Below are 7966 nucleotides of genomic sequence, written 5' to 3' on the forward strand. Positions count from 1 at the left end.
CACTTTAGGTCCTAGGTTGGCCCATTAGACCAGAGGGGGTGACCCTCAACATACTACAATGGATCATTGTCCCAAATTTATTTGGAACAATTATTTGAAATTGATTAGATGCTAGATTAATGATAATATATAATATTAAAAAAATTAAAGAGTTAATAAAAAAGTGGATATAATAAATACTTGAATTGAAACATGTTGATTGAAAAATATTTGATAGTCATCATATTGCCATAACACAAATTCCTCAAAGTAAAAGGTGATAGGTTAAGAAGAAGGATATGCCCAAATGAATAGAATTGGTATTCATTGGTCATAAATATTAAACATAAATGGTCATAACATTAGTATTCCCACATACATTTAATATTAGAAAGCGTACTAAATTTATACCAAGGAATTCATTGTATGTGTAAAAACAATGAATCCACTAGGTAAATTTAATAACTTATAAAACAATTATAAACTTTACAAGATTTAATTTTTGACAAATATATCTACCGTGAGTAATTAGCGATAATGTATATCAAACTAATCTATAAGTTCTAGGAAGATACATAAATCAAACCCTAATTCAAATGTTAAAGAATATCCATGAAATATTTAATATTTATATTTAACAATTTAATCATTGACTAACGTTGTTAAGGAAACATTAATATATGATCATAGTTTGTGAATAATTATTTCATGAACTAAATTGTGACCTTGCAAAGTTGTATAATTACATAAAGGTAAAAAAAATATTTTGAATTCACATAAGAAATTTTTTACAATCACAATAAGAAGAGATGGATCAATTCTGCATTATGGGAGACAAATCTATTGGCTAATCTTTGGTCGTCTACATAAAAAATCTAGCCCAAGCTCTCTTGAGCATAGCCTCCTACCCCTACCCCTACATAAAAAACTCCATTGCTTTGATGGATTTGAGACCATTTTATTCTATTCCAAGTTGGTTTACCATTTCCATTTTTATAACTTCTCCCTTAATAACAATCTTAGGATTAATGGTAATTTAGATTAGTTCTTCTGGTTCAATCCTTGATTATTTAGTAAATTAAATTATTTCTTTGTTTTAATTTATTTCAACCAAGTTATAATATTCCGGCTTAGAATATCTAATCCATCTCTCATTAAGCTTCCCAAAGGAGAATTAGTTCCTTAGAAATTATGTAAATATTTAGAAATGAAATAAAGTAAATATATTTTATTACGTCATTGCATCACTGTTTCCTTAAACTAATCTTGTAGTAAAACTATTCCAGGTACAATATATACTTTACGTGCCTCTCATTATATGTAAGATAAATGAGTTACTTTTTGTTTTTATATCCATGAGTAAATATGTGTAAACATAATTTCCCCAATTAATCCATATATGACAAGACCCTAAAATTTTGGAACGTGTTTTATGTTTAACTTTGATAAAATTTGTTTCCCAAATTTTAATCAAAACGTGTTTTATGTTTAACTTTAATAAAATTTGTTTCCCAAATTTTAATCAAAACCACTAACAAAAGGAGAGCCTAAAGTTAGGAGGAGATAAATTGATGGTTAAGTTTTGATATCGGGTCTAAGAGAGATATGCGAAATTTAAAATTGATGTGTGAGCCCAATGTATTTAAAATTGATGTGTGAGCCCAATGTATTTAAGGGTTCAGAACTAACAAGATTAATAGTGGTAGAAAAATGTTCAGAACATAACCTTCTGAGTTTCACCCAATGAGATTTCACACATGAGCATGTAAACTCTATTTTTTTTTAAATAAAAGTTATATTTTTGTTTACTTTCCACTTTTATGAGCATTATTATTGATTGATATTTTCACATGTGTTATTGTTATATGATTATTAATGCTATTTAGAAATAGTAATAATTTGGAATAACATAATTATTGCTTAAATGATTGTTTTAAACATATATATGCATATATTAACACAAAATTGATAATATTATTATATAATTAAACAATTACATCATATTATATATATATATAGTTTTTATTACATTAATATTTCCTGTTATCCTGAAATATTTTAAGTTCATCTAATGCTTAATCCTAAAATTAGATAATGTGATTTGAATATGGTGAATCTTTACATCATTGTGTTGAAATGTTTCAAATGGGATATGATTCTTAATAGTGAATTTAAATAATTGAGGTAGAGTTTAATTGTAGGCAGCATATTAGCATGTTGAATATGGGTTTTAAAAGACATAATAAGACTAACAATTTACAAGATGAGGGTTTAAGTGAAAAAATAATTCATACAGATAACCGAATTTAAAGAGAGTCACATTGAGCTATAATAGTAGGCATCTTACCAAAGAATCCATATGTACTCCTCATGTATTTGGCGGGTCTAGATAGCCATATGTGCAAGAAAGTGATGTTGTTTAAGCCCAAAGCAATGGATGAAGCTTGTTTATAGACACAATACCTGAAGAACATAGGCCTGAAGAAAGGTCAATCAAGTGGATCACAATAGAATGAGCACCATGATGCTTCTAAGGAGGGGAAGAATAAGTGGAAAGGGGGAAAAATATAAAAATATGAAAGCCATAGGAAATCAATGTTAAGATCTCGAAAACCATGACAACCACTATAACATTGACAATCATACATAGGAAAAGTCTTTGAATTTGCATCCGGAGCATAACTTGAAGAAGAAAAAGAAATATAATAATAAGAAGAATCTCATGGCCATTGATTCAAGCAACCACATTGAAAAAAACTTAGATGTGGATGATACATTTGTCTATACATCTGTGGAGAAGGAAGTGAATTTGAGTAGCCTTCAACAACAAGAAGAGAACAAAAGAACACACTCTTCCATATAAATATATAGGTTAAAAAGACAGTGAATCTAGTTGCAATAGAGTTGGTCAACAAATTGGGATTGGAAGTTCATGACCATCCAATCCCATATCCATTGGGATGGGTAAACAATGATGCAGAGATAAAGGTAAGGTAACATAACATTGGAAAATTAGATTTTCAATCAATGTTGCTTTTATTGATGAAGTAGAACTAGATGTAGTTCCCCTTGATGTATGTGAAGAGTGTTTGGTGTTAGTTTTTGTAGCACTGGATTTATTCTAGCCACGAAATTTTGTGGAGAGGCTAGAATGCATGAGATCTCCAAAACCCAAAAATTGTTTCTGGAAATTCCGCCTAAAAGTGTCTCAATTAGATTATTAACCGATTTTTTTAAATATTTCCTAAATATAAACTTAAGGAATATGGTTAATTAATCATTATTATTTGAGATAAGGCGTGAATCATCTAGAAACTCACATGGATCGATCCAGAAATGATCCTAGCTATTGATTAAGATTAAGTTTTAATTGTGGCTGTTGGTGCTCCAACAATGGATTCGAAAAGAGAGTTGATGTGGTGATGGAGATCATCTAGTGCAGATACTAAGTTACCCAAACGGTTCGATTTTGTTAGTAGCAATAACCCAATAGAGACGATAGAACCAAAGGGTGAGTAGCAGGTGAAAGAGGAGAGAAGTAGCATTCCGGGTGGATGATTTCCAGTTCCTGGAAGAGTTGAAGGAAGGAAGGCCGAAATATCCAGAGGGCTAGCGTAGGCTCTGCATAGAGGGTGATATAGAGAGCTCAGCGCAGAGGCCGGGGAAGTTATTTTGGAGGAATAAAATAGTTCTGGGGTGAGAGAAAATTCTCACAATATTTTTGCCAGTGTTTTCCTCAAATTAGATTGCCAGTTGGGCATCTAAATTATGGTACTTAGAATTGTTGTTGAATATTAATAATAAAACCCTCACCTGCTGCACCGATTTTCCCAAGTTGGGTTTTTCTAGGGACAATTGTCCAAAAAAAACAGTGTTGAAATTATTGTGTGTGCTAAAATTTCTTAGTTTCCAGTATTTTATTTTCCACAATATTTTTATGATGAAAATTGTAGCTGTAATTTTATTCGTTATTTGCCGTAGCAAATAAATTGCATAATTAATTTTTGATTTAGAAGAATAATTTCTAGTAGCTGCAATAGAGCTTAATTGATTAGCCAGGAAGCTCAGTAGCAAAAAGGAAAATTTCGCCGCTCAGAGGGAGCAACAAGCTGAAAGTTTTAGGAGCAGCACAATCCATTGACAGAGAGGGCGAGTTTCTAGGGCAGCAGTTCAATTTTTAGTTGAAGGGAGGCAGGAAAATCAAATTTTCCAGATCTGTGATTACGACAGGCAAAGGGAGCAGTTGTAGCTCAGATTTTCACTAAGAAGAATCCTAATTGGACGCAGAGGGTTTTGTTGCAGGATGCAGAAGCAAAATCCGCATCGGGTGGAAAAGAGGAATAACACACTAAATTTTTTCTACTATAGCCATGGAAAAAAGTAACATTTAGGAGATCTTAGATTTGTCTTCTAGATTAGAAGATGAATTTGCTTTCTTAGCAGGATCAACTTCACAGGGAGTCTATTATATAGACAATGGAGCATCATCTCACATGACATGGGTTAGAGAATATTTCTCTAGCTACAAAGAGGAGCAGATGGACTTCTAAATTACTATGGGAAATAGAACGAAATGTACTCCAGTAAGGAGAGGCACCATACATTTTTAGGGGGAGTCAGGAGTAAGCGCCCACACTACATATGTATTTCATGTGTTAGGATTGGGTATGAACAACCTGATTTCAATGTCCCAGTTACAGGATAAGGAGTATGATATTCACTTTGTGGGGAATAAAGTGTATGTCAAACACCTGAGCTGGAAACATGTGAGACAAATTTGATTTCAAAGTAATAGGCTATACTGGTTAAAAATCGATTCTATAATGGCACTGGTAGGCAGTGGCAATAGTAGTGGGAAGGAGCTGAATGAGTTATGGCACATGAGAATGGGACATCTACACTATGGAGCACTGAATATTCTCAAAGCAACCGTAACATGGGTTATCGAACTTGGCACTAAACACAATGATGTGTGCATAGGATGCATGCTTGGGAAGTATGCTAAGGTATAATTTGCAAGAAGAGACGTCAGAGCTCATGGCATGTTAGGACTTATACACTCAGATATTTGTGGCCCCATGTCCACTAGAGCTCTCAGTGGTGCCAGATATTTCTTCACCTTTATTGATGATCATTCCAGAAAAACTTGGATCTACTTCTTGAAGACCAAGGATGAGGTCTTTGATCATTTAAGAGATTTTAAAGCTCTCGTGGAGAATGAGCCAGAGAAGAAGATCAAGGTTCTCCACTTAGATAATGGTGGAGAATATATTGATAAATAATTCATATATTTCTATGCAAAGGAAGGCATCAAGAGAGAATGAACAACTCCATATAATCCATAGTAGAATGGTGTAGCAGAGCCAAAAAATAGAACCATTGTTGGAGCTACAGAGGTTATGTTATATGACCAGGATCCACCCATATTTTTGTGGGAAGAAGCATATAACATGACAATGTATATTCAGAACAAGAATCCTCATAGAGCATTCGAGAAGAAAACTCCAGAAGGGGTCTTCAGAGGGAAGAAGACAGAAGTTAGCCACCTCAGAATTTTTGGCAGTGTTGCTTATTGTCATGTGCCAGATGATAAAAGGTCCAAACTAGATCAGACCACAAAGAAGGGGTTCTTTGTTGGATACAACGAAACCTCAAAGGCATTCAAAATATACATTCCTAACAATAGGAAGATAATAATAAGGTGGGATGTGAAGTTCATGGAGGATCAAGATTTTAGGAGGTTTTGTGAGATGCCTGCATGTGATCAGAATCAGTTAGTAGAATATCCTTTAGTCTAGCAGTAGGGGTAGCCATAGGGGAAACTAGTGGGGCAGGCAGGAGGAAAGATACAAGGGTTGAGTACCATGAATAGCACTAGTATTTTCTCAGGTGTAGGAAATCTGAGAAGTTCTCAGCATATGGAGCAGTAGAGACATGATGAGGAGGAGCTGGAAGAACCTCCCATGACTAGTGGTCAAGCCAACATAGAGGTTTTTCAGACATTGAGAGATGTAGAGGAGTTCATTGGAACTCCTAGGATGAGCAAGAGACATCATAGACAACCTAACAGATACCACGCTTTGGTGGCTCAGGTTGCATAACCTTCCAACTTTTAGGAGGATGTGAAACATCAGGTGTGGATATATCCCATGGTAGAAGAATATAACTCTATCATGACAAATGATGTTTGGGAGGTAGTGCCTAGGCTAGAGAATAAATCAGTTGTAGGTTTGAGATGGATCTACAAGATCAAGTATGTGGAAGATGACAGTGTAGAAAAGTACAAGGCTGGGTTCATGGAAAAATGGTATGCATAGAAGGAAGGGATATATTATGAGGAGACCTTCGGCCCAGTTGCCAGATATACTTCTATCCAGTCAGTTATATATCTAAAAGCCCAGATGGGTTGGCAGATTCACCAGATGGATTTCAAGACAACCTTCTTGAATGGGGTGATAGAGGAAGAAGTGTACATAGAACAACCATAGGGATTTGAGACTCTTGAAAGGTGCACACATGTGTGAAATTGAAGAAATACCTAGACGAACTCAAGTAGGTTCCCAGGGTTTGGTATGGTGGAATTAACACCTACTTACAGTAGATGGGGTTCATCAAGAGTGGCGTTGATCCCAACCTTTACTATTTGATGGTAGAAGATGAGCCACTCATTCTAGTCTTGTATGTGGATGATATCTTTTGACAGGATCATCAAGGCTCATAGAGGAATGCAAGAGGAACCTAACAAAAAAATTCAACATGAAGGATTTAGGGTTGATGCACTATTTACTAGGATTGGAGGTGTGGCAGAAGGATGGGGAGATTTGCCTTGGGCAATGAAGATACATTATAGATGCTCTAAAAAGGTCAGAATATAGGAATGTAAACCCATGTATACACCCATGATTACCAACTGGAAGAAGATAAACACATCAAATGATAAGGATGTCGACCCCACATTGTATAGACAACTCATTGGGTCTCTCATGTATTTGGTCAACACTAGTCCATATATTTTCTTCATAATTAATACCCTTAGTCAGTTCATGGTTGAACAAAAAAGGTTACTTTGGGCAGAAAAGATGCATATTCTAAGGTATATTCGTGGCATAGTCGAGTATGGGTTGAAATATACTCAAGAGGATGACATCAAACTTTGTGGATACACAGATGGAGATTGGGCAGGCAGTTCATTGGACAAGAAAAGTACCTCTGGATACTGCTTCAATGCTTGATCAGGGATGGTTTCTTGGTATAGAAGGAACTAGAAGTCAATAGCACTAAGCTTTACAGAAGCAGAGTATATGAAAATCAACATAGCTATGTGCAAAGCTATATGGTTTCAGAAGATGCTAGTAAGCTTGTTCAGGAAGAGGATGGATGTGACTAATGTCTATTGTGATAATCAGAGTTTCATAAAGCTCTCTGAGAATATATTGTTTCATGACAGGTCAAAGCGCATCAACACTTCACCAAATATTGTGTATAGTGAGGAGCAGTCCCTATATAATATGTTCCCACAGAAGAGAAGGTTGCAGATATACTCACAAAATCTCTAGGGAGAGATAAGTTCATGTATTTCAAAGAAAAATGGGTATGGTGGAGAATCTATTTTAGTAGCAGGGACAAACTATTTTGGATGTTGCAGATATCGTAGTTGAAACAACAACAAATGAGAGGGAGTTGCAGTGTAGTGCAGTGTTGGCATCAATATGGCAGGGTTAACAACAACACAGATGCACCATATATCATAGTTGCATAGTGGTTGGTGGGTAGTATGGTCAAGCATCAACAATGTGACAGGAAATGAGGTAGAGATAGGGTGGTACTACAGGGTGTGAAGTAGCATTAGAACACATTCCTTGCTAAGTGGGAGCGTTAGTTTTTGTAGCATCCGATGTGTTCTAGACACAAAATTTCTTGGAGAGGTTAGAATGCATGAGATATCCAAAACCTAGAAATCGTTTCTATAAATTCCTCTTAGAAGTGT

This window comes from Pinus tabuliformis, chromosome 1_1 (genome assembly GCF_031772625.1).
Source record: "Pinus tabuliformis cultivar Carrire ecotype Pingquan chromosome 1_1, CPIR1, whole genome shotgun sequence".
NCBI lineage: Eukaryota > Viridiplantae > Streptophyta > Pinopsida > Pinales > Pinaceae > Pinus > Pinus tabuliformis.